At 34.4% G+C, this 27,126-nt stretch overlaps 1 long non-coding RNA gene across 1 annotated transcript in view; it reads left to right on the top strand.

Annotated features, from left to right (window-relative positions):
* Nucleotides 1-27,126, top strand: part of LOC116467377 (uncharacterized) — a 229,613-nt gene that overhangs the window by 139,681 nt on the left and 62,806 nt on the right. Inside the window, exon 2 of the long non-coding RNA XR_004247780.2 lies at nt 19,115-19,219. This is a non-coding gene — a long non-coding RNA (uncharacterized LOC116467377). The remainder of the gene's footprint in view (nt 1-19,114; nt 19,220-27,126) is intronic.

Here is a 27,126-nt window from a genome sequence, read left to right as displayed (position 1 = left end):
TTTTTTTGTATTTTTAGTATAGACGGGGTTTCACCGTGGTCTCGATCTCCTGACCTCGTGATCTGCCTGCCTCGGCCTCCTAAAGTGCTGGGATTACAAGCGTGAGCCACCGTGCCCGGCCTCATTTCATTTCTTATATGTACACATAAAAGTAATTCATTTCCTATAGATGTACACGTAATAATTCACATAATAATTTCACATATTTCCTTTCATTTCCTATGGGTGTACACATATATGCACACACCCCATATTTTCTTTATCCATTCACTTGTCCATGAGCATTCAGGTTGTTCTCATATCTTGGCTATTGTGAATAATGCTGCAATAAACATGGGAGAGCAGATATCTTTAAACAGTGGTGAATATCTCCTTTTGATATATACCCAAAAGGGGGATTGCTATGTATATGGTAGTTCTATGTCTTTAGTAAGTTCTATAGTCCTTCGTAATGTCTGTACAACTCTACAGCCCCACCAACAGTGTGCTAGGGTTCCCTTTTCTCCACAGCCTCATGTTGGTCCTTGAAATAGATTTAATTGAAATATGCCACCATAAGGCAAATTGAAACAGAATTAGTATTAATGTATCAAATCTTATCTAAAACTCATAATTTCCAACTTAGGAATTTTTTTTATTAAACACTTAATTTGAAGAAATGTATAACTAGGATGTAAAATAAGACTCGTAAAATTTACTTTAGTCTATATGAATTTAAATATTTAAGACATCAGTATATGAATATTTTATCTCAGATTATAATAACTTACAATATGGCTTAAATTCTTATTTACAAAATATTTGAGGGAGTTTAATACTTTTGGATGCATGAAAAACATCAATAAGATACTTTTAAAATCCTGGATAATTTTTGATATAAAATTAATTTGTATTATCAATGAGAAATATACAAATGAAGTAATTGTTCATAAACATTCTGTTGCCTTCATATCCCAATTTCGTCTTGCCTCTGTGAATTAAGTTACCTGAGATTCCCAATATCATCCTCCTCTCTTCTACTTCTTTCTTCTCCTCCTATGACATGTTCTGTTAATTACAACATTTACATTGTTCCTTCTTTACACTGTCAAATCCACTACGCCTTCTTCAGTTGCCCTTGTATACTGATCAATTTCTTCCTGGTCCCTTTGCATCCAGTTTTTATCCACAAATGTATCATGTACTTTGTCACAAGATATCCCAATATACAATATATCCCAATGTACAATTATTTCTTCAATTATTTTGTTTTGTTTTGTTTTAGAGACAGGGTCTCACTTTATTACCAAGGCTCGAGTGTAGTGGTGTGATGCTTTTACTCCCAACCACTCAGAAGCTGAAGCAGGAGGATCACTGCAGCCTTGGACTCCTGGTCTGAAGTGATCCTCCTGCTTCAGCCTCGTGAATAGCTGGTACTAAAGGCATGCACCACCACACCCTGCTGGTGTTTATTTTTACTTTTTGTAGAGATGAGGTCTAGCTACGTTGCCTAGGCTGGTCATGAACGCCTGGTCTGAAGCAAGTCTCCTGCTGAGCCCTCCCAAAGCATTAAAATCATAGACATGAACCACTGCCCTCAGCCCTCAATGTATAATTCTGATGATTTTGTCCCCTTGCAAAAGACTTAAATATTTCTCCATGCCAATAAAACAATAGTATTTCATATAGATCTTTAGGCCCTAAAAATATAGCTGTAAAACATATTATTTAATTCTTCTTTAACTCCAACTATCCTGGAATGTGATACCAGCCGTTATTTATATTTTCCCTGCCTTTGGGTCTTCAACTTCACACTAATTAAAGGCTATAAGATTTCTTTGTCACACGGACTTAGGGTCATAGATCTGGACATCAAGGGATTACTACAGATTTTAATTTGAGTTTTCAATATAGTCACATTGTTTTTACTTGGAGTATAGGCTTCAGTTCAGCAAAAATAACAATGTTATAGTAGATGCTTTTATTCAGACTGCATAGAAGCACGAGGAGGTATCAGTGTTTCATATTTTAAAATATGGTTTGATGTGCAGAATGGCATGGATGATAAGGACTTCCAAGCCACTATTTGTGCTGGCACTATTATATTTAATGCACGGATGATCAATCAACCTTAAAGGTTCATTTGTGCTCACATTCTTTAATCCCAATTTAAACAAGAATTCCCAAATCAGTGCCACCATCTAATGAGACTTATTTCAAACTGTACTTTATGGAGATAATTTGTTTTTTGACATATCATTTTAAGACGTTTTAGATAAGTGATATAAATGCAGCCAATGCGAAATTTAGATAGGATATAAATGAAAATACTGTGCTGATGACTATCTTTTATGAAATAAGAATTATTTTTATAAGAAAGAAAACAAATAATTTCTATGTAGCTTGTTTTTGCAGCAGAAAGTCATAACAGTATTTAATATTTCCAAAAATGAACATTGCAAGCCAATTCTAAAAATAATTGTACCACAATCTCCATCTGTTACAATGCTCTTTTAAGTTGTAGGATCCATAATTCTGTATTATAAAAGGTCTATGTTAATTACATGTTCTAGTGTAACTTTATCATATTCCACAAGCTTAAACTATCAATGGCCATATAATCACAATAGTACTCTATGTTCTTTAGATGATGCCATGGTTTAAATGTGTCCCCAAAAAGCATGTGTTGGATATTTAGTCCCTAATCTAGTTTTTTGAGAGATGGTACCTAGGGAAATGTTTAGGGAATGAGGGCTCCACCCTCAAGAGTGAATCAATGCCACTTATAAAAGGGTTTGGGGCTGCATATTTGAGCTCTTGCTCTCTCTCTGTCTGCCTTAGCTCTTCTGCTATGGGATGACTTAGCAGGAAAGCCCTTGCTACATGCTGGCCCCTTGATCTTGGACTTCCTGGATTCCAGAACCAAGAGCCAATACATTTATGTTCATTGTAAATTACCTAGTCTGTGGCATTCTGTTATAAGCCCCACAAAACAGACTGAGACCAATGAAATCTATAAAACATTACTTTGAATAAGTGAATTAATTATTACAATAATACATTTTCCATCACGACATATTCTTTAAGGGAAATGTTATGCCCACAAAAATCAGTCTGTTTATTTCTAACTAAAGATAGCAGAATATAACAAAAGAAATAGTTAATAAAGAGTTTAATCCTGGAATTCTCAAGTATTACCTTAGTTTTACCATTAAATAGATTATACTTCACAGAGAATAAAAAATTCTTTGTCATTTTAAATCAGCTATTGGCACAATTATACTATGTAAAGAACCACCCCAAAACCCACTGGTTTATACTGAAAACATTTATTTTTCTTGCTTTCTGTCTGCAGTTCCCTTGGAGCAGCTTTGCTTCAGGCTGTGATTTAGCTGGGCTTGGCTAGGCATGCCTGAGCTTGGCTCCAGTTGATATGGATTCAGGTCTTTTTGAAGGATGTTTAGGCTTAAGGGACCAAAGCTACACAGAGCATGCTCTTACGGCAGACTAGTACAGCAAAAGAAAGCTAACCAAACTACAAACTTCACTTAAAACTTCTGCTCATGCCACTTCTACACATATCTCATTGCACACAGACACACACACACACATAATTACCTTGTTAAGTGGAAAATCATACTTTCAGAAATATAACTGCTTCTTGAAGAGGGAGGGACTATTTATTGGAGAGTAATTTGTGTTATTGCAGTCCAAACTCTTGTTCACAAACATCCTCTTTCTTTCCTCTTGTGTGTAAAATATACATACACACCTTCCTTACGCATCATTAAAAGTCTCATTTATTTGTAGCCTTAGGCTAAAATTCGAGAATATTGAGAACATATTAAGTGTGAATGTAGCTTTTCTTGCTCCAGAGACCAGTAAACAAAAACATACATGAAACATGCAATTATGAAAAAAAATAAAGGAGGTTCAGAACTGGTGGAATTGTAACATTTGAAAATGGAAAGAATTTGAGTCATAAAGAATTCAGTGGTATATGGCAACTCAGAAATATTACTGGATAAATGTTTTCACTTTACCCTTTGTTTAGATAGTTTACTGGTTTAGGATTCTTTCTTCTTGTTTCAAAACAAGTCCCAAGTTCAATATTATTGACAGTATTTGCCTCCACTTTCCAGGATGTCTCTCCTGTTCTATCTTCCTCCTTGGAGGAAATAACTGGAGGCTATTCCCTCCTTGGCAACTTGAGACTCTTTTAGTCCAATTACTGAAAGTATGGTATTGGTGGTACATGCATTATGCTTTTTCATCTCAAATAGTTTCTTTTAATCCAGGGTGTGGGTGCTTTCATTAGCACAGCTATCTGAAATATGTGGTGAGTTTTCTATGTATGATCTTAGGTAATTCCATTTTCCAAAGAACATACCCACACTTTCTGATTTGTGACTATACCTACCTACGGTACCTGTCTGTCTACCTCCTTCTCTGCCTCAATCTAGACTTGACTACAGGTAATTTGGATAAAAACATAATGTGGGACAGGTGTGATGGCTCATGCCTGTAATCCCAGCACTTTGGGAGGCTGAGGTGGGCAGATAACCTGAGGTCAGGAGTTCAAGACCAGCCTGATCAACATGGAGATACCCTGTCGCTACTAAAAATACAAACAAATTAGCCAGGCGTGGTGGTGCATGTCTGTAATTCCAGCTACTCAGGAGGCTGACAGGAGAATCTCTTGAACCCAGGAGGTAGAGGTTGTGGTGAGACAAGATCGCACCATTGTTCTCCAGCCTGGGCAACAAGAGTGAAACTCCATCTAAAACAAACAAACACAACTATAATGTGTAGGACAATTAGCCTATTCAAGACACCTTAATCCTTTTACATGTCTTTGATTTTATATTGGTCTTGATGGCATGTCTTGTAATCACATACTGAATTTTGTCTTTTTCTAGCAGCTACTTTTTAATGGTCACAACTTCGGTTAGAAATAATTTTAATTACTATTCAATTTCTAATCTTTCTCTGTTCTTTCACATTTCTATTGACATATTGGCTAGTCCTTTTCTGAGCTTATCAGGTTTGTTATTGTTATACCTTATCAAATATAGTTCACACTATTGAAGTTCTACCTATAAACTTCTTTGATGAAAAGAAAATTAATTTACTAGATACATTTGTAGAATTTTTCCACTTAGTGAAATGACAATCTTGACCAAAAGTGATATTTCTACATAATAGATGCCATTATTTTCTCAGCCTCTTAAAAGGGTTTCCTCATTACACATTACTATCAGCACCCTATATCTGGTATCAATTTCTGTATTTATCAGCTCTTGTCAAAATAATACTCTAAAATACAACATCTTGACTGGGTTGTTTAAACAACGAACATTTATTTCTCCATTCATTGGTGTAGATATTGGCTGAGTCTCTGTTTTTGTCATTGGATTAGCTGGCTTTCACTGGGATTGGCTGGGCTCATTTCCAGGCAGCAAATCTCAGCTTAGTTTCAGTTGGCTTCAAGTATTTTTGTTCTAGTGGCCTAGCTGAAAGAGAGTGAATATATGCTGATCGGTTATAGAATCAATCACAGTTCTTACTTCTCAATGCCATCCTCTACAAACTGAAGATCATACTTCTGATTATTAATATGACTCTTAAACTGAATAGTAATGATGTCAATGGAAAATAATTTTTATAACTGACATACTCACTTGGTTAGCCAATTCGTACTCATATCTACATTTCTAGTTGTTTCAGTAACCTCATACTATTTAAAATACTTCAGTTTTAGAATAGGCACAGATATTATCCATTTTTCTCTGAATAACTAATAAAGTGGAAATAATAAATAGGCATGATTGTTAAAGTACTTGCTTTCTCTTCATCTGGAGTGATTGAGTTAAATGACAGTGATAATAGTGTAACTCCCCCCCTCATTCTAAAGAAAGTATACTTTGTGATGTACTTGATCTTATACTTGGTTAAGTGATTTGATGACTATTTAGCTATTGACTGATGTATTGCCTGGTACTGAGATAAAATGGTTAGTTTATAAAATGTATATATTTGAATATGAATTTTAGGAAGTTGTTGGTATGATTTTCACAAGGGAGTATTGAATATGTCTGATATATTTAATGATATCCTAATTATAAAATAACATAAATGTACTTCTTTAGTAGCGGTACAACTTTGTAATATCATTTTTATGATTTGTAAGTTTCAATATATACAATTACATGAAATGTATGCAGAATATGAAACATATATTGGCAGTCATGCAATATATGTGATGTTGCACAGTAAAGTAAATCTTATAAAAAGATTAATTTTTAATTCTTCATCAAATTGAAGAAACTTATACTTGGTAAAAGTCTCCTTTATTATCTAATTCAATAGAAATGTTCAATATTTTTCAAAAAGAGTTGAAGTTTGCATGCATTATCAATGCCCTCTTAAATATCAAGGACTCCTTGAATATCTATTAATGTCCACAGCAGAAGCTTAATATAATTTTGCTATAATTTGTCCATATTATTAAAGAGTCATGTTACTAAAGCATATAGGAATATAAATAGCTTATGATTAGAAATATTACAAAAATAAGACAAGGCTCTTGACTTTATTATATGCATTTTTATTTTTTGCTATTATTTCTAGTATGGGTTTTAAATTTTAGGTTATTAAATTCTTCTATATCATAATGGTCCCAATTGGAATACAGAAAACTTAGTTATCCAGTCATAAGTTCTTAATGGGTTGTTTACTTACTATAGGAATTAATCATAAGTTTAGCTCAAACAAATGTTTATAATGATTTATCAATTATTTTAAAAATTAATTTAAATTTGTGTGGAAGCATACATTTATCAATCTTCACAATATAGTTTGGCAATCCCAGAACATTTTTTGTATTAGCATGCATCAAGTTATAACTTCCCCAAAACCCAAAATAAATGAATTATTATGGTAACTTTTAAACAACTCTAATATTGTCAATTATAGTCAAGGGATGCTTTCTTATAAAATTGCCTACAGAATGAGTTAGTAAATGGAAAAAACCAGGCAAAAGTGAATTTTAACCAAACAACTTTTTACAATGTAACAAGATATATCAAAAAATAAATGTCTTATTATCTTTATGCACCACTTACTTTTCTACAAGATATAGTAGATAAGTAATAATTAAGATATAGAATTCTCTCTTACTGATCCACTAATTGTTAATAAAATAATTTTTAATTTGTTTATATTTCAACCTGGATGGTTATCTCTTACCTATCTATGTATCTATCCATACATCTATCATCTATCTATCCATTCATGTGAGCATATCAAATAGGATTGCATTTTGCTGCAAGTAACAGAAAAACCTAACAAAAATGGCTTAAGTAAGTCAATAACTCAGGGGATTATTTGTTTCACATACCCAGAAGTATTGGATCTGCAGCTCAGAGCTAGTGGGAAGACCAGAGAGGTCCCCAGTGACTAGACACCTTTTCTCTCCCTTAGTTTGTGGCTTTATGGCTATGTAGAAATATTTACAAGCAATGATAGTTGGCATAATGAACACACTTCAATATCAATGGCTTTAACATGGTAAGATTTCATTTCTTATTCATTCAAAGTTTCAGGTACTACCTTAAAATGTAACATAAATTGGTTAAATTATCAGTATAAGGTTTGAGTTCCCTAAGAGAAAGGACTGTGCTGCTTCAATCTTGTTAGATTATTTAAAATGATGCCTAGAAAAATTCAAATGCTTAAGAATGGAATATTACTAAACTACTATGGTTCTAGTTACTCTTTTGTGTTCTTCTTGTATACACTAGCACCATTGTTTGCCTACACACAGCATAAAGCATAGGGGCCGTAGTGATGAATGCAGTAATTTCTAACCTATTAACACTTCTGGATTATTTGAAAACCTACGTATTGTAATCTGTAATGGGAATGAATTTAGCAAGGGGAGCAGGGAAGGAGAGAGAGACAATGAGTTTGTTTCTGGTCTTTATGAATTTCAGATTATCCTCTACTAGTCTTCATTTCTTATAAACTTCAAACTTAAATATTAGGTAAGTGCATTAGTCTGTTCTCACGCTCTTAGTAAACACATAGCTGAGACTGGATAATTTATAAAGGAAAGATGTTTGATTGACTCACAGTTCCACATGGCTGGGGAGGTCTCATAATTATGGTGGGAGGCAAAGGAGGAGAAAGCCACATATTTCATGGCACCAGGAAAGAGAGTATGTGCAGGTGAACTCCTATGTATAAAACCATTAGATCTCCTGAGACTTACTCACTACCATGTGAACAGTATGGGAAAAACCACCTGCATGATTCAGTTATCAACACTTGGCCCCACCCTTGACACACAGGGATTATTACAACTCAAACTGAGATTTAGGTGAGGACACAGCCAACCCATATCATTCTGCCCCTGGCCCCTCCCAAATCTCATGTCCTCACATTTCAAAACAAACCATGCTTTACCAATGGTCCCCCAAAGTCTTAATTCATTTCAGCACTAACTCAAAAGTCCACAGTCCAAGGTCTCATCTGAGACAAGGCAAGTCCCATCTGCCTATGAGCCTGTAAAATTTAAAGCAAGTTAGTTATTTCCCAGATACAACGTGAGTAGAGGCATTAGGTAAATATACCTGTTCCAAATGGGAGAAATTGGCCAAAACAAAAGGGCTGCAGGCTCCAAGCAAGTCCAAAATTGAGCAGGGAAGTCAAATCTTAAATCTCCAAAATGACCTCCTTTGACTCCTTGTCTCACAGCCAGGTCACACTGATGCAAGAGGTGGGTTTTCATGGTCTTGGGCATCTCTGTCTCTGTGGCTTTCCAGGGTACTGGCCCTCTCCTGACTGCTTTAACAGGCTAGCATTGAGTGTGTACTGTTTTTCCAGGCACACAGTGCAAGCTGTCAGTGGATGTACCATTCTGGGGTTTGGTGAATGGTGGCCCTCTTCTCACAGCTCCACTAGGCAGTGCCCCAGTGGGGATTCTGTGTCAAAGCTCTACCCCTACATTTCCCTTCTGCATTGCCCTAGCAGAAGTTCTCTATGAAAGCCCCCCCCCTGTCCTGTCTGGACATTCAGGCATTTCCATACATCCTCTAAAATCTAGGTGGAGTTTCCCAAACCTGTTCTTGACTTCTATGTACCCACAGGCTCAACACACCATTTGGAAGATGCTGCACCCTCTGAAGCCATGCCTACCTTGGCCCCTTTTAGCCATGGCTGGAGTGGCTGGGAAACAGGGTGCCAAGTCCCTAGGTTGCACAGAGCATGGGGGCCTCAAGCCTAGCCCACAAAGACATTTTTTCCTCCTAGACCTCCAGGCTTGTGATGGGAGGGGCTGCAGTGAAGACCTCTGACATGCCCTGGAGGCATTTTCACCATTGTCTTGGAAATTAACATTTGGCTCCTTGTTACTTATGGAAATTTCTGCAGTGGGCTTGAATTTCTCCTCAGAACATGGCTTTTTCTTTTCTGTCACATCTTCAGGCTACAAATTTTCTGAACTTTTATGCTCTGCTTCCCTTTTAAACATAAGTTTCAATTCCAACCATATCTTTGTGAATACATAAAACTGAATGCTTTTAAAAGTACCCAAGTCACCTCTTGAATGCTCTGCTGCTTAGAAATTTCTTCTGCCAGATGCCCTAAATTATCTCTCTGAAGTTCAAAGTTCCACACATATCTAGGGCAGGGATAAAATGCTGCTCGTCTTTTTGCTGAAACATAGCAAAAGTCACTTTTGCTCCAGTTCCCAACATGTTCCTCATCTCCATCCGAGACCACCTCAGTCTGGACTTTATTGTCCATATCACTATCAGCATTTTGGTCAAAGCCATTCAACAAGTCTCTAGGAAGTTCTGAAACATCCCACGTCTTTCTGTCTTCTCAGACTTTCAGACTATTCCAACCTCTGCCTGATACCCATTTCCAAAGTCACTTCCACATTTTTGGGTATCTTTACAGCAGCACCCGATTCTACCCTTATACATTAGTCTATTCTCATGCTGCTAATAAAGATTTACCTGAGAATGGTTAATTTATAAAGGAAAGAGGTTTAATGGACTCATGTTTCCACATAGCTGGGGAGGCCTCACAATCATGGCAGAAGGAAAAGGAAGAGAAAGACACGTCTTACATGGTGGCAGGCAAGAGAGCTTGTGCAGGGGAACTCCCATTTATAACACCATCAGATTTCATGAGACTTATTCACTACCATGAGAATAGTATAGGGAAACCACCCCTATGATTCAATTATCTTCAACTGGCCCCACCCTTGACACATGGGGATTATTACAATTCAAAGTGCAATTTGGGTGGGGACATAAACCATATCAGTAAGGAGATGTAAAATAGCAACCACGAAATAAAACATTTGTGTAATATACACTGAACACAAATCAAGCATTCTTAAATTAATTTAGTGATATACTTGTATTACATAGACTTATATGTGCATGTATACCTGTGTGTGTGTGTGTGTGTGTGTGTGTGTGTGTGTGTGTTTAGCTAATTATATAGCTGCCTTTGCAATTGGTATGGAACAATACCTTGGATTACTACTTGAGGTATCTTATTTTATAATTCTATATTGAAAGCAGAGACTCCTAATTAAACAATCTTAAAGAATATTTTTTGTAGAAATTAAAATTCCAGAGAATTGCCACTGAGCCTTTAATGTGAATAACAATAATACAGATCCTTGTGTGTAATTTGTGTGATATATAAAATATCACAGTTATGTGTCTCAAACTTTTACATAAAGAAATAATTCTCATATGAATTTTGCTTAGGTCTCAAATGACTAGTATATATATTTGAATATAATGACGAAAAAAACCCAGAATCTATTTAGTGTATTTTTCAACCCTGCTTTTTCACTACTGAAGCTTCATGTTGTATCTTTTAGTACTGGAAAGATCTTGTTTGTGTGTAGCATTTTTGTTGAATAAAATAGGAATTTAAGGCATATCTTCTGGAAAATGTTTATTTTCAGAGGAATATTTCAGTATGACTAACTTACACTTAGCACATATAAAAATAATCATAAACTTTGCATGTTATTTTAGGATTTGCATAATGTTCAATAATATTGCATTCCAGTTATATATATTACTCCATATGGTTATACAGAGCAGATACATTTCCCAATATTTTTTCTTTTGTTTTTAACACCTTAGAATAAACAGAAAAGTGAGATTCCAAAGCTTTAAAAAAAAAGCCATCTTTAATTATTTGAGTTGAAAACAAAAATTGTACATGATAAGGCCAACAAAATCTATATCACAGACTGTCTTGAAAAAAAATCATTCCCAAAATAAATAAGTATATTAAATCAATTACAAAGTTAACCTAAATTAGAAATAATTGAAATTCAGATATTTTCACCATTGTGCTACTGATTTTATTTGGAAATAATTCACACAACTTTAAATCTGGAATTGTTTTTGAGAAAAAAACAAAATATTATACAATAGGTATAAATTACATATATACATAAAACATGTATATACACATAATAGGATTCAGAGCCAATATAATTGAAAAGGTTGAACATATTTGTCTTATAAAATGTCTATTTAAATTACAGAAACTCTGTATAGTAGTTTGAAAAACAAATATCGCTCTTTAGGATTAGAACAACTACTCCTGTTTTATGTTCACAATTTTGTTGGGGATATTTCTTGAGATCTCAACTCTATTCAGAAAATTCATAATTTTTTCAAACCTATTTTAGAAACACATAATCTTTTACATTAATACACTTATCTTAATATTCAGAAATTGAGCTTTGATAGTGAGGTCATGTGTTATGAGAAGAATTTGGTTACTTGAAATGTGCATTTATTTGTAGAAGAATGATATATGAATTTACTGAACATAAAAATATTGAGGCTGTTCATTTCTGCTACAAAGTCATTCTAATCTTCAGGAAGCAGAAAGATTTGTGTTATTCATTCTTTGCTGATACCCATGAATTTTGAAGTTCCAGATGAACTGCTGTGAGAATTTAAGAGGTAGAATGCATTACTCAAAGTCAAAGAATTACTGCAGAATTAACTAATTAGGATGCTTGGTCTTCAGAATCTATAGACTCAAGTTTATGGCTCAATATGGAAACCATATTTGATATATGCCTCTGCATAAGGAGTTTACCTTTCTAAATTTCAAAATTAAAACAGTTTTTTATTTCATTTTTGAAGGGAAGGGAATGATTATGATAGCTAATATTGTTTGTGTGTCAGATTGTGTACTACGTTATGCTCTATAACACTTATAAAAAGCACAAGGGGTATGCACTAATACTTTCCACAATTTAGAGATAGTCTATAGACTATGATATATAAATAGTCTAGGCATAGAGTTGTTCGAATAGTAAATAACAAAGCAGTAAAACATTTTTGAACAATCTGATTCTAGAGCTCAAACATGTAATCAAAACAGTCTATTGCTTTTTCATAGGACTTTTATGAAGATTCGATTAAAACCTATTTCTAAAATTCAAAGTAAGATTCATTGTACATAGCAAAACTTCAAGATTTGCCAGTTTTTATTACTATTAATATACTGGTTTACTTTCATAAAATATGTGAGTACTTTCAGTAAAAATCTACTTAATTTGTTCAAGAACAAATAAGTACCAATTATAGCAAAGACACATAAATATCTCCTTAAATATAATATTTTAAATTAAAACACTTTCATATATTAATTTTAAAACAAATTACTTGCATTTTACTATCGTAATTTTTTTAAGTAATAAAGTCATCAGATCATGACATTCCTATATTTAAGACATTCCAAGGACTTTTCATCAACTTAGCATAGAATCAAAGCCCTTACCTGGTCTCATATAATCAGCACAATGTTTTTTCAGCGCCTCCAAACACATACTACTCCATCAGGAATAGCCTTTTTTCTCCTCCTCAAATATATTTGAACATGGATGTTTCACTTGGTACATCCTCTGCCAGAAATCGCCTCTCCCCATTCAATGATTCAGGACACATAATTTAGGTCTGTGCTCATTTATGAGTACAGCAAAGAAGCCATTCCAGTCAAATCTATTTAAAGGGTTTTCACCTCATTTTTATCCCTTAGCTAGCTTTATTTTTCTTTATATCACTTGAAAGTATGTTGCACTCTATAATATTTTACTTGCTTAGTCAACGACAATGTTATACGTTTCATAATGATGTTATTTTGTATTATTAATCTCATTATACCTGGCACCTAAAAGGGAGCCAAACACATAGCATAAAATAATAATAATGTTGTATTGATGAGTAAGTAAAGCCATATATGAGCCAACTTAGCAGTCTGGGAATTGAAGTCCCTTGTCTTTCTTGAATAAAACACACCGCTAATGCAGTCCATACAAAATCCAGGTTCAAATTCTTTAAACTTAGAACATGAGGATAAATGGGAAATGATCTGAGTGCATTAATTTCTAGGTTGATGTTTACAAGTTATTTTTCTACTTTCATATTTTCTTACACAAAATCAATTTGATAACACAGTTTAAAAATTGTAGTAGAGAGTTCCAAACTTCCAAACCACGAATCTCTTGCTTTTCACATTTATATTCTATTGGTTTATGTACTCGTTAACTGAGTTGAGTAATTTGAATAACAAGCATGAGTGAGACAACAGATTTGACAAAAATTCTTCTGTGGTGATCACCAGTGAAACTTGTGGGGAACTTGGGCTGACAAGGAGCCTGTTGTTCCCTGGCATTCAGAAAGCCAAATCCACCAGAAGGGTACATTCTACAGAAGGGAATGGAGAACATCTGTTTATTAAGCTAGTTAGTAATGAAAAGATATCTTCTACTATACATTTGTATTTCATTTGAACTTTACAACAGCCTCTTGAAGCAAGTGAAAAACAAGCTTATTATTTTTATGAGGAAATTGAAAACTTACCTAAAAATACTCATAAGTAACAAAATTGGGAATGAAATCAAATCCTGTTTCCCTTTCACTATGCAACATACTTTGTAAAATCTGAGGAAATGAGATAAAAAATGTTTAGACCATTAGCTTCTCTTCAACAAGATGCATTGTCTCTAAATAAGTTATTTCATGTATTTTAAAAAAGAAAATGTTGCATCAGAATAGGGAAGAAATCAAATATCTCATTGGGTAATGAAAAAATACACACATATACATGCACATACATACACACACAAACACACACACACACATATTATAGGCACTGCATTGGTAAATGCTGCATTGTATGAAGTTAGAATTCCTCTAGTGAGTGTAATGATAAAACTTTAGCACAGGACTCTTTACTGCAGAAATATGGAAGACATTTTTTATTTTCCTTGATGCAATTCACAGAAGTTAAGATATAGACTGCTTTTTCATTGTACCACCACAACTCTCAGAGAAAAGAGAACTTTCTAATATGAGAGACATTTTGAGGATTTCCTAATTTAGTTCAAAAAGGTATATGACAAAGCCCATATGTAATTTTTTTGGTGTTTTGGACTTTTTAACAATTTCTTGAAGCCCATGTTCCCCACTAAGAATAAAAATTAAATGTATAAAACACATTGGACTAGAATACAGTAGATTACATTGAAATATAGTAATCAAATATTAGAAAAAACACATTTGTGATTAAGAAATCTATATACTTATTTATTAATAGATTAAAAAGATCTAGTGAGAGGGCTGTTAACTATTTTTTTTTTTCAAGGTAATAGCTAGTGAAAATTATGACAAAAGGCAACTGCAATCACTGCAATATGATATGAAAATGTGTGAATACTATTTTGAGAAAGTCATAGAGTGCTTATTTTGTGGTTTGCTGCCTATATTCATATATAAGGAGAAGAATAATTTCCATTAATGTTAGTAAAAATAAAGATATACTATTTGTCTCATAAAAGTTCAGGGATCCCTTTAATTCTGCTTACAAAACATGACATTTCAGAGAATGCAGAATAAGAATTCCTGTTACAGAATATTCTATGGCCCACATATCTCCTTTTTTTCTTTTTATTTATATTTTATTCTTTATGTATTTTTTAGTTTTGATTTTATATTTCATTTCCCTTCAAAAACTATAATCAGTTCAAATATAAACATTGCACATTGTCAAAATTATATTCTACTGTTTAATATGATAGATTTTGACTTGGAATTAGCTTTGCAGCAATAACACAAAACATTAAATAAGAGAGTAAAAATATTGAGAGAAACTTCCTACCATAAATTCCAATTATAAAAATTAACCAACAATTATTCAAGAAAATAATATAGATATAAATCTAATGCTTTAAATATTTGTAAATATGTTTTTTATTTCAAAAAATCCTTAATATTAAAGTGTAAATGTAGAATACTCAACATTTTTATTATTTTTTAAAGGAAGGAGTTTGAAAAGATTCAAGAACAGTGCATGTGAATTAGGGGATATGTACATTTTTTAAGTCCTGAAGTATACCTACACAGTGGAGTACTGAGAATTAAAACAGATAGAAAACAAAACAAAAAAATCCCTTGCCCAAATGCTTTTGCGGCTTAATTTACAAATTCATTGCTTCACAGGAAAGTTCTGTGACTTCTACCTTCAGACCCAAATTCACATATGTGTCACTGTCTTCTTGTATTTGTATTTGAATATATGCTTAGGTGACACCCAAACAAAGCTGAGAGCTTTAGTGTGTAATCTAAGATGCATCCAAGCACCTACAGCTTTATAAGCACTACTTAATTCATTCAGACAATTATCCAGGTATATAATTCCCACAGTGGCTTGCGTTACATAAGGAATTGGTGAAAACATAGATCAAGCACTTATTTTCATTAAAAAAAAAATGCTAACACCTTCACATTCACATTTATTAGGAAGTTAAACTGACAAAGTGAGAAGGAAGTCCCACATTTGTATTTGATTTGAGTGAGCTGGATGTCCCAGAGATGAGTGTTTTCTACCTTCTGGCCTTCTACCAACAAGAGTACAAAGGAGCCTGGGGTCTGGTGTTCTGGGAAAAACCACTGCTTTAATTCCCTGAGTCCATTAAGAAAGCCTCATCATGCAATCCATTCTTGCTTATATCAGTCACTACTATTTGCCCCAAGTGATTGTTCCTCGCAGATTCTCTCTCAGATGGTTCAAATAAAGCCTCCCCTGATCAAAATATTTTAAATTTTGCTCTAGATACCACACACTTTCATTTTATCTTTTCCATTTTTTTCTAAATTATTCAATAACATCCAGCATGTGCTATATTTTGCATTTTTTTGTTGTTTATCTTCTGATTTTGATTGTAAACTCTGCTAGATAAAGGAATTTTGTTTGGCTTACGTACTTGTATGTCCCCCATATTTTGAGTAATGCCTGGCAGGTGGTACTTGCTTGATGAAAAAGTTGATGGGTTAATAAATGATTAAAGGAGATGTCTCCAAATAGGTTATATCCTCCTACCAGTTTACCTTAGCATCTCAAATCCCAGTACTGATGACCAAATTGATGCTTTCTCATGCCACCAGGCACCCTCATGATCTGCACATACTCTATTATCCTCCTCAGTTTTCTGAACAATAAAGAGGAAAATGATGCAGCTAGAAATTGTGAAATCATCTCTGTCTCCAGCTCTTGTTTCATTATGATTGCAGTCCTAGCCTCAAATATGAGTAGAACAGAAAAAGTTTCTGAAAAGTGTGCTTCCTTTTAGAAGATTTGGAATCCCTGACAGTGATAGCTCTAACTTTCATCACTGGCATATCATTGTCATAGAAAGATATTCTAGTGTTACTTTTTTCACCCTTAACACGCATTTTCTTCCTCTGGTTATCATTCTTTTGGTTGAAGCAGCATCAATGTTTATCTTTAAATAAAAACAGACTTATCATATTCTCATGAGAAACTATATAGGTGAGTTCAAATTTATAGTCTAAAAACATCAATTTATTTCATTCTTATGTTTTAGAAATGGTTCTTCAGAAATAACAAAGATTGAGATTTTCTTGACATTACCTCACTCTATCTTTAATATTTCCAATTATTCATAAACTAATTTCTCTATATGTACATGGAACTCATTCAAGTGGTACGCTAATTTGACTTTATTACAAAATAAATAAGTTCTTTCAAAGTAATATCAAATAGTGACCGTCCCTTCTTTTCTAAAGGAGAGAAGGAACATTGTGGACCCCATGTCAATTACTGCACTAGACTCACTGTGCCAAGTGCTTGGGTATAAGCAAAAGTTACCTGCCATCCTCTCCCCTTCTTGTATTCATCTGTCTTTCTGTGTTCTTTTTTTCCTCTCTCTCCATTTGGTGGCATGCTCATTTTTCAATCATTTTACCTTGGCATCACTAACAAACCTACTTTTTTTTTTCTCCCACATCCAGGCTGTTCAACACATTTCAAAATTCTGTTATTTCTTCCTGTTCCTGTCCTTAAAAGCTGTCACTTCCTCTCCGTTTCTGAAGCCAAAAACCTCATCCTAATATCTTTATCTACAGCAACATGTTCTCCTCTTCTACTCAAAATTTATTCTATGGTTTATTTTATAAGACATAAATTAGCAAAATTCCTGTTTTCCATTCAAGGTAATTAACTATTTTACATTAAGTTTCTTCTGAGTGGATGGAGGCTGAATTCTTTCTGATTCACCCTGGTGCTCTTCTTTCTGCGTGTTCACATGGAGACTGCCCACTTTGCCTCTCCATGTTGTTTTCAATGCTGGACATGATTTGTTTATAATTCCTTTCATTCAAATCTCTGAGTTGAGAAAACTCAAACCTTACACTTCTGAATCAATCAGGATAGGTTAGGAAGTGCTGTGGTGACAAGTAAGCCCTGAATTGCAGAGGCTCACAACAAAGGAAAATTTTTACTCAACACCATTCTCAGGTGTTGAGACCACTGCCTGTGTAGTAGTTCTATGGTGCCTTTACTTTAGGTCCAAGGTGGGCAGAGTAGTGTCTGGATAGAACATTACAGGTTTGTGGCAGAGGGACGTAGAAACTATGTGCTGGCTCATTAAACTGTCTGCTTGGAACTGACAAAGTCCAATTCTGTTCACATCTTGTGAAATTTAGTCTCATGACAATGCTCCACTTCAACAGGGTGAGGATATATGTGTTACCTGCTGGTTTGCTGAAATCTTGAGCACCAACATGTTTGGTCAACAGTAATCTAACCTTCCCTGCCTTCACAGTCATTGCCACCAGCACCAAAATTTGGGTATTCATTTTGACCAAGAAAATTAAGTTGACCTGGAAATATGAAAGGTGTAATCTATCATCATCTCTCCGAAATGAGGTTGTCAATTTGAAGCAAGGCTTTGGCAAACTGTAAGTCTGTGTGGCAGAAGCAGGGCAAAAGTCTGTCTTGGAAATGTGAGTTCCAGAAGGACAGATAAGAATGATGACATGAGGCTGCTGCAGCTTCTTCAGTACAGTTGTATACACAGGCATTATTGTTAGGAAATTATTTTTCCTTCACATATAAGAGGCTGTAATATAGTATGTGAATGTCACCTGCTTAAAATCATAAGTAAATGAAAAGAATCAATTAGCAAATGCATTAGGCAGGGTACCATTAAGGGAGAAAATGACTGACTTCAAGACCCTTCTCAGAAATCCAAGAGAGAGAACTGATGTGAGATTCAAAGATTTGCCATTCACAATTGAATTTGAACACTATCAAGGCGAGATTCCTGATTTTAACTAAACACATAATATATTTGAATTTACTAATTGAATTCCAGTTCTACACTACCTTTTCAACTCTAGTTATTTAATATAAATTATAAAATACACCAAGGCGGGGAGATCACCTTAGGTCAGGAGATCGAGACCACCTGATCAATATGGGAAAACCCTGTCTCTACTAAAAATACAAAAAGTAGCCAGGCGTGGTGGCATGCACCTGTAATCCCAGCTACTCTCTATGCTGAGACAGGAGAATCGCTTGAATCTGAGAGGTAGACGTTGTAGTGCACTCCAGCCTCAGTAACAAGAGCAAAACTCTGTCTCCAAGAAAAAAAAAAAAATTACAATTTTGTATGAAGTCTACAAAATATTAAGTTTATTGAATATGTCAGTTGATTTTAAAAGTTTCTTATTTTAGGAAGTTATAATAATTCCGATTGCTTCTTTTGCGTTAGATAACAATATCAACTGAACATAAAATATTAATGCCATGGATGATCTCAGAAATGATTTCCTACAATGTCCCAACCTATCCTGGGACATTTCTTATGTGTGCTTGGGTAAGTATTTTTCTCTGCTTCACATTTCTATTAAGCAGCCTGGTACATCTCTCATTAACATGTTGTGTTACAAACAATTCTACTTTTGAGAAAAATCTTTCTTCCTGTTTACCTGAAGTCTATCTACATTTCCGTAACGTCTAGTCTATTATCATGGTTCTGCTTACTGGGGAAAAAAAAAGGCCATTTCATCTTTTATATAAAATAACTTCAAACGTTTGCTAATGACTATGTCTTCTTTCTTACCTTTTCCTTCTCCTTTCCTTCCCTTTTCCAAAATAAATTACTTAGTATCTCTGATGTTCTCTGATATGACAAAAATTATAACAGTCTGATAAAATTGCCCAGGACCTTTTTATTCATTTAAAAAATATTTATTATCGCTTCTCGGCCTTTTGGCTAAGATCAAGTGTGTAAAAAATATTTATTGCCTGTGTATTCTGTAACATCAAGAACTATACTGATCCAATTTTGAGTATTCAAGTGCAGTTTCTGCTCTTATGAAAGTTATAGCCTGTTTGGGAGGCAGATATTTAGAAAAAAATCTGTAAGTTCATATATAGTAACATAGTATGATGCATGTTCCGAAGGTAAATGACAGTGTGCTTTAACACATGGTATATAGAACAGACTATCCTGGATGGGCATGTTACACTAGCACTTTTATTAACTTAGCCTCCCCATGTTATTCCTTCTCTTAACATCCTAAGCAGCATTAGCTTTATTTGCAGTAGCATTAAAATTGTGACAAGTTTCTTGTCAATAATATGACTTTAGTATTGATAACTTAAAATCATGTAAAATATATAGAGAACTTTAAATTCTACCTTCCAATTTATATTTTGCCATAGTATCTTCTATTAAAAAACCATAAACAAATGAACAACAACAAAACAATGTCCGCAAAACAAAGAAACAAACAAAAACCGAGGCAGGTTTTTCTGAGTTTTCATGAATTTGTTTTGAATTATTTAGAGGGAACTTAAGTTACATTTCAAGCTTAGTTCTGATGGATTGTGGCGAGGGAATGAGCTGCTATTTAAGTTGACCCTGAAAATCTTTGGAAAGTGTCAGATTAGATCACAAGAGACAATTGCTGTTTGTACCCCTTTGCTAGAGTTCAACAATAAGCCAGAGTGCCATGACTTGTTTTCATCCAGCTGAGAAGTAAAAGTCTCTCTTTATTCTTTTTACAACTTAGTAGTCATAGAATTCTCAAGAAAGGCCTAAGGTAGAAAATGTATTGAACTAGATAGAAATTAGCAATTTAATGAAAACTGCTGTTCTTGTCCTGTAAAAATGAAATAGATGATTGAAACTTAAGACATTAAGAGGTAAAAGAAACTGCATTCTCAAGAATTTTCTTTTAAAGGATCCAAGGATTTCTGTTTTTCTCCTTTCTAAAGAAAAATTGTAGTTGTAACTTGCTAAAAGAAAATGAAATCTTTGAATTTCATTACAAAGGGGAAAAAACAGAATCTGATCTAGATAATTTATGTGTATACAAGGTCCATTAGAAATAATTTCTTATAATTTTTCACTGATGACAAAGGCAAAAAACCAAATTTTTCCTGAATTGATACATTTTCGGATTAATAATATTATGAATCTAATTTATAATTTGTGAAAAATTCTAAGGTATTAATATATACTGAAAGAACAGTAGTTTGATTTGACCGATTTTATAACATCCAAAATAAATACTTCTAGTAAAATATTAGAATAAAATATATGTACTGCCAAATGAAAAGTTAATTCATTTTCTTAATCTATAATACATATAGACAGAGATAAAGAAAATGTGATAATTACAAAAAAGATGATGAGGAAATACAGTGACTATCTGTAAAACCAAATTTTTATTCACACCCTAGCATCATGTGGAAGCCCACTGAATGTAAACGAAATACTTTTCCCTTGTGTATCCGTATTTCTCAAGTAAACTAAGGAGTCTGTGTATTATCAACTTCAGTCTGTGTACGTCTAAAGGGGGTCACTGTTGGCTTACAAGTCAATTTTTAAGATACCTGGGGCTTTGCCTTCTTTAACAGCTCTTTTGCTCAGAATGTTCTATGCTGTCTGGGCTTGCCTTGCAATTGATCCTGGATTTGAAACTGACAACTGTGAACCAGTAGAAAATGATGTGGCAAGAGTTGCCATGGCTGAAGAATATTCAAAGAAAGGTCTGCTTGGGCAGGTTACACTCCATGCTGGATCACAGACAAGAATGCAGATTCTTGTCTCCTGAGACCCCTTAGGCCACAAAGACTTTGTAATGATATATATATATATCTCACTATCTATGCAAATATGTATATATAAAACATTTCAAATGTTTTATATATATATAAACATTTGAAATTAACATTTGAAATGTTTATATATATATATGAAATGTTTATGTATACATATAAACATTTGAAATGTTATATATATATCTCACATATATTTTTTTTCAAAAAAGTTGATATAGTGCACATACTAATTTTTTTAATTATTATTTTTTGAGGCAAGGTCTCATTGTCACCCAGGCTGCAGCACGATCATGACTCACTGCAGCCTCGATCTCCAAGGCTCAAGTGATCCTCCCACCTCAACTTCCCAAATAGCTGAGACTACAGGCGTGTGCCACCATGCTAGGCTAATTTGTATGTGTGTGTGATTTTTGTAGAGACAGGGTTTCACCATGTTTTCCAGGCTGGTCTTGAACTTCTAGGCTCAAGCAATCCTCCCTCCTAGGCTTCTCAAAGTGCTGGGATTACTGGCGTGCACCACTGTGCCCATCTTATACCAAATATATAACACTTTGAATAAGTTCTGAGGCAGCACCTCATAATCAAGTATATTAATATTTCTGTATCTAAAAGATATGATAATCACATGAAGAGGAATAAATAGCAATTATAGAGCATGTTATTGCAATTCAGGTTCAATTTGCAATGAGTCAAATAATTTAAAAAATATTAGATTTTGAAAACTCCATATATTTTGTTATTGTAGATAAGGTATTATAAGCCCATATTTACAAAATATTTACTGTGTATCTAAGATGTTTCAGGGAACCTGGAAAAAGAACATGGAAGAGTGAGAAAGACAAGTTCAACCTTTTGGGTTCACACAAATTTTAAGAACCCAGCGGTTTGGATTTCCACAGGAAAGGATTGTATTTTGGGCTTTCCATGCGGGGGGGGTGTGAGCCCATCAGGAACAGGGCATTTTCTCATGCAGTGTCTCCCACAGCACTGTAGAGGCACCAATTGGCAATTACCTCACAACGCTATAAATATTTTTATTTATGCTCTCTCTCTCTCACTAGACTGTGCAATCCTTAGAAGCAGGAATTATGTCTTATTTTATTTACATTTGCTGCACCCAGTTCATTGCCTGGAATATGAAAAGCACTAAACATGTATTTAATAAATAAGTATAATAAAATGATTTCTGCCCAAGTTTTGGGGTAATAAGCCAAACCACTTAATGATTCTTAATTTTATGTGCTAGATTATACTAAATTTACTCATCAACTAATGAGAGAATGTTTATGAAAACAATGCAGATTCATAATATGCAGGCGTGGAAAGCAAATTCAAGTTCTGATACTGGTTTCCAGTACTAGATAGGTCTCTTGTTGAGATCACATCAATGAAAGCTGAAAAAAAAAATCAGAGTAAGTAAAATACACAATATACTTGTCACAGGAATATTTTACATTTGAAATACTGTGAACTTAATTCGAATAAATGAGGATTAATGAGTAGCTGCTGAAAAAATGGCATTTATTATTCCTGACTTCTACTTTTCCTCATCTGTTAAATAAAAACCAAATAATGACAATCTCTGTGCTATAGCACTGTCAAATAATTTTAAGAATGAAATTGTTTCATGTCAGTATTATTTAACAGAGGAGATCAGGAAAGGGAGTAAACAATATGGGCTAAAATTTTTTTAGGAAGATGCTTTGAGGTATGTTGAGAGATTGGAAAGACCATTACAGAAAAAAGAACTATCTTTTAAAAGATTCAAGTTAGTGTTGTATAGAGGAGACGCAGTGATAACTAAATAAAGGTAGATTTGAGAGGGTTAAACTGAAAGGTCTTGACAACGGGAAAGTACATTGCAAATGCCTAGGCATGAGTATTAAGGGATGATTCTAAAATTTAGATCCATAAGTTGTGTTGCATTCTGATTTAATTTGTAAGATTTAATATGGAGATCATGGGTTTTATCCAATAAAATGTGTTTTTAAACCTCAAATCCATAATTACATTCAGGGTGCAACAAATCGCACTGGACAATCACTATGCCAACAAGGATTATTACATATTTTCAAAATTTGGAATTATGAGGAGTATTTGCAAGAGTTTCAGCAAAATTAACTTTCTAGGAGAGGAAGGATGCCAGATCTGGCAAAATCAGAAACTGATGGAAAAAAATTTAAAAGCTTCCTTTTTCAGGGAATATGGGCCATCCAAATGCATGGGTGTTTTTGCTCAGGAGAATGGTGAGACTCAGGCAGGCTCATGATATCATTCAGATTTCAGGAGATTTGACTAATCACAGCAGATCTCCAGCTTAGCTAGGGGAAATAGACAAAGTAACACAATAGGCCGCAAGGTTTAAGAGAGAAGGGAGAATGAATGAAGAAAGACCTGTGGTCCCAGAGGCTACCTACCTTAAGGTGCTGCCTTTTGACTAATTTAAAGCAGGCTGTGAAGAGGTAAGGACTAGAAAATACTCCAGATAGGGCCACCATGACCTAAAGAATCAAATGACAACATCAGTGCTATAGTCAACATAGGACATATAGTCAGAATGAAAAAGAAACACATGGGCATATCTAGGAAGAAATAAATAAGAGTAAATTTAAATTGAAAAGTACATTTTTTTTTTCAGTTCTCAAGTTAAAACCTGATGGATTCACCTTTATGTATCTTTTCGGTGGCATGCTTTTTCACGTTTTCACATGTTGACTTAAATTCTTTGCATTTAAGTTGCTTCATCTCCCTCAAAAGCTCCTTGATCTATCTTTAAGAATTTTCAACTGAAAAGTTTTTCAACCATACTGTGGGTATCATTTTTTGTGTGTGTGGAGGCAAGGGGTATTTCTGTACTAATAACTTTTTTTTCTTAAAACTAAGGTTGTTTTTAATTTCTCACTTTCCCCTGGCCACTGAGAGAGAAAACTGATATTTAACAACGTAAACAAATTGGAACTATAGAGCTATACAGCATATGTGTTATCAATTGCTTAGGAAAATATTTGATAGACATTAAAATACAGATTTCACACAACCAACAGAAAAAAGAAGTCAGCAAGAAACATAGCTGAGAAATCAAGACTAGGATGACCTTCCTGCCTTACCTCCTTATCTGTCTTGCTCATTCCCACGTAAAGAAAGCACCTGAGAGGAACACAATTACAGGCATACTTTGTTTATTGCTGTTAGCTTTATTGCACTTTGTAGACAATGAGATGTTTTAAATTGAAGGTTTGTGGCAATCCTGGATTAAGCAAATCTATTTGTGCCGTTTATCCAACAGCATGGGCTCACTTCATGTTTTTGTGTCACATTTTGATAAGTCTCACAAAACTCAAACTTTTCCATTATTATTATATCTGTTATGCTTATCTGTGATCAGTGATCTTTCATGTTACTATTGTAATAGTTTTGGGGTATCAACAAACTGCGCCCAAATAAGATGTCAAACTTAATAGGTAAATGTGTGTTGTATGTGTTCTAACTGCTTCACCAACTAGCTGCACCCACTGCCGCGTTTCTCCCTCTCCTCTCTCTCTCTCTCCCCCTCCCTCCCTCTCTCTCTCTCCCCCTCCCTCCCTCTCTCTCTCTCTCTCTCTCTCTCTGTCTCTGCTCAGGCCTCCCTACTCCCTGAAACACAACAATATTAAAATTAGGCCAATTATAACCTTACAATGGCCTCTAAGTGTTCAGGTGAAAGGAAGAGTTGGACATCTTTCACTTCTTTCACTTTAAATCAAAAATTAGAAATGATTAAGCTTCCTGAGGTAGGCATATTGAAAGCTGTGATAGGCTGAAATCTAGGCCTCTTGTGCCAAACAATTGCCAAATTGTGAATACAAAGGTAAAAATTTCTTGAAGTAAATTAAAATTGATATTCCAGTGAACACATGAATGATGAGAAAGTAAAACAGGCTTATTTATTTATGGAGAAAGTTGTAGTGGTCTGTATAGAGGATAAAACCAAATCAAAACATTCCTTTAGCCAAAGCCAAGGCCTAATTGGACAAAGTCCTAGCTGTCTTTAATTCTATGGAGACTGACAGAGATGAGGAATCTGAAAAAAAAAAAAAAAAAAAAAAAAAGTTAGGAGATAGCAGAGGTTGGTTCAGGAGGTTTCAGTGAAGAAGCTATCTCCATAACATGCAATTACAAGGTGAAGGTGCAAGTGCTGTTGTAGAAGCTGCAGCAAGTTATCTTAGGAGGTCTAGTTAAGATCATTGATGAAGGCCGTTAACACCATACAACAGATTTCCACTGTCGACAACTCAGCCTTTTATAGGAAGAAGATGCCATCTAGGACCTTCATAGCTAGAGAAGAGAAGTCAATGCCTGGCTTCAAAGCTCTAAAGGACAGACTGATTCTCTTATTAGGGGCTAATGCAGTGGGTGACTTTAAGTGGAAGCAAATGCTCATTTACCATTCTGAAAATCCTCAGGCCTTTGAGAATTATGCTAAATCTATTCTGCCTATGCACTATAAATGGAACAACAAAGCCTGAATGACAGGACATCTGTTTATACCATGGTTTACTGAATATTTTAAGCCCACTGTTGAAACCTACAGTTCAAAAAATATGTCTTTTCATTTCACAATATTACTTGTCATTGACAATGCACTTGGTTACCCAAGAGCTCTGATGGAGATGTACAGGGAGATTCGTGTTCTTTTCACGCCTGCAAACATAACATTCTGCAACCCATGGATCAAGGATTAGTTGTGACTTTCAAGTCTCCCTATTTAAGAAATACATTTTGTAAGGCTATAGCTTCTATAGATAGTGATTCTTCTGATGGATCTGGGCAAAGCGAACTGAAAGTCATCTGGAAAGAACTCACCATTCCAGATGTGACTAAGAACATTCGTGATTCATGGGAAGAGGTCAAAGTAAAATTAACAGAAATTTGCAAGAAGTGTACTTCAACACTCTTGGATGACTTTGAGGGATTCAAGCCTTCGTTGGAGGAAATGACTGCAGATGTGGTGGAAATAGTGAGAACTAGAATTAGAAGTGGAGACTAAACAGGAAACAACAGATGCTGGAGAGGATGTGGAGAAATAGGAAGCTTTTACCTATGTAACAAAACTGAACGTTCTGCACATGTTCCCCAGAACTTAAAGTATAATAAATATATATACATATTTTAAAAATTACAAAATAATAAAAATTTTAAAAAGAAAAAGAAGTGGAGACTGAAAATGTTAACTGCATTGCTGCAATCTCATGATAAAATTAGAATGGATGAGAAGTTGCCTTTTATGGATGAACAAAGAAAGTGGTTTATTAAGATGAAATTGTAACTCCTGGTGACAATGCTGTGAACATTGTTGGAATGACAAAATTTAGAATATTACATAATCTTAGTTGATAAAACAGCAGCAGAGTTTGAGAGGATTAACTCCAATTTTGAACGAAGTTGTACTGTGGGTAAAATGCTATCAAACAACATGGCATGCCACAGGGAAATCTTTAGTGAAAGAAAGAGCCAATCAATGAGGCAAATTTCATGGTTGTATCATTAAAAAAATTTTCCACAGCTTCTCCAACCTTCAGCAACCACCATACTGATCAATCAGCAGCCATCAACACTGAGTTGACCCCCTCCACCAGCAAAAAGATTATGACTCTCTGAAGGCTCAGATGATTG

This window comes from Hylobates moloch, unplaced genomic scaffold, assembly GCF_009828535.3.
Source record: "Hylobates moloch isolate HMO894 unplaced genomic scaffold, HMol_V3 SCAFFOLD_4, whole genome shotgun sequence".
Lineage (NCBI taxonomy): Eukaryota > Metazoa > Chordata > Mammalia > Primates > Hylobatidae > Hylobates > Hylobates moloch.
The sequence above is the reverse complement of the archived record's forward strand: the minus strand, read 5'-3'. Positions and strand labels throughout refer to the sequence as shown.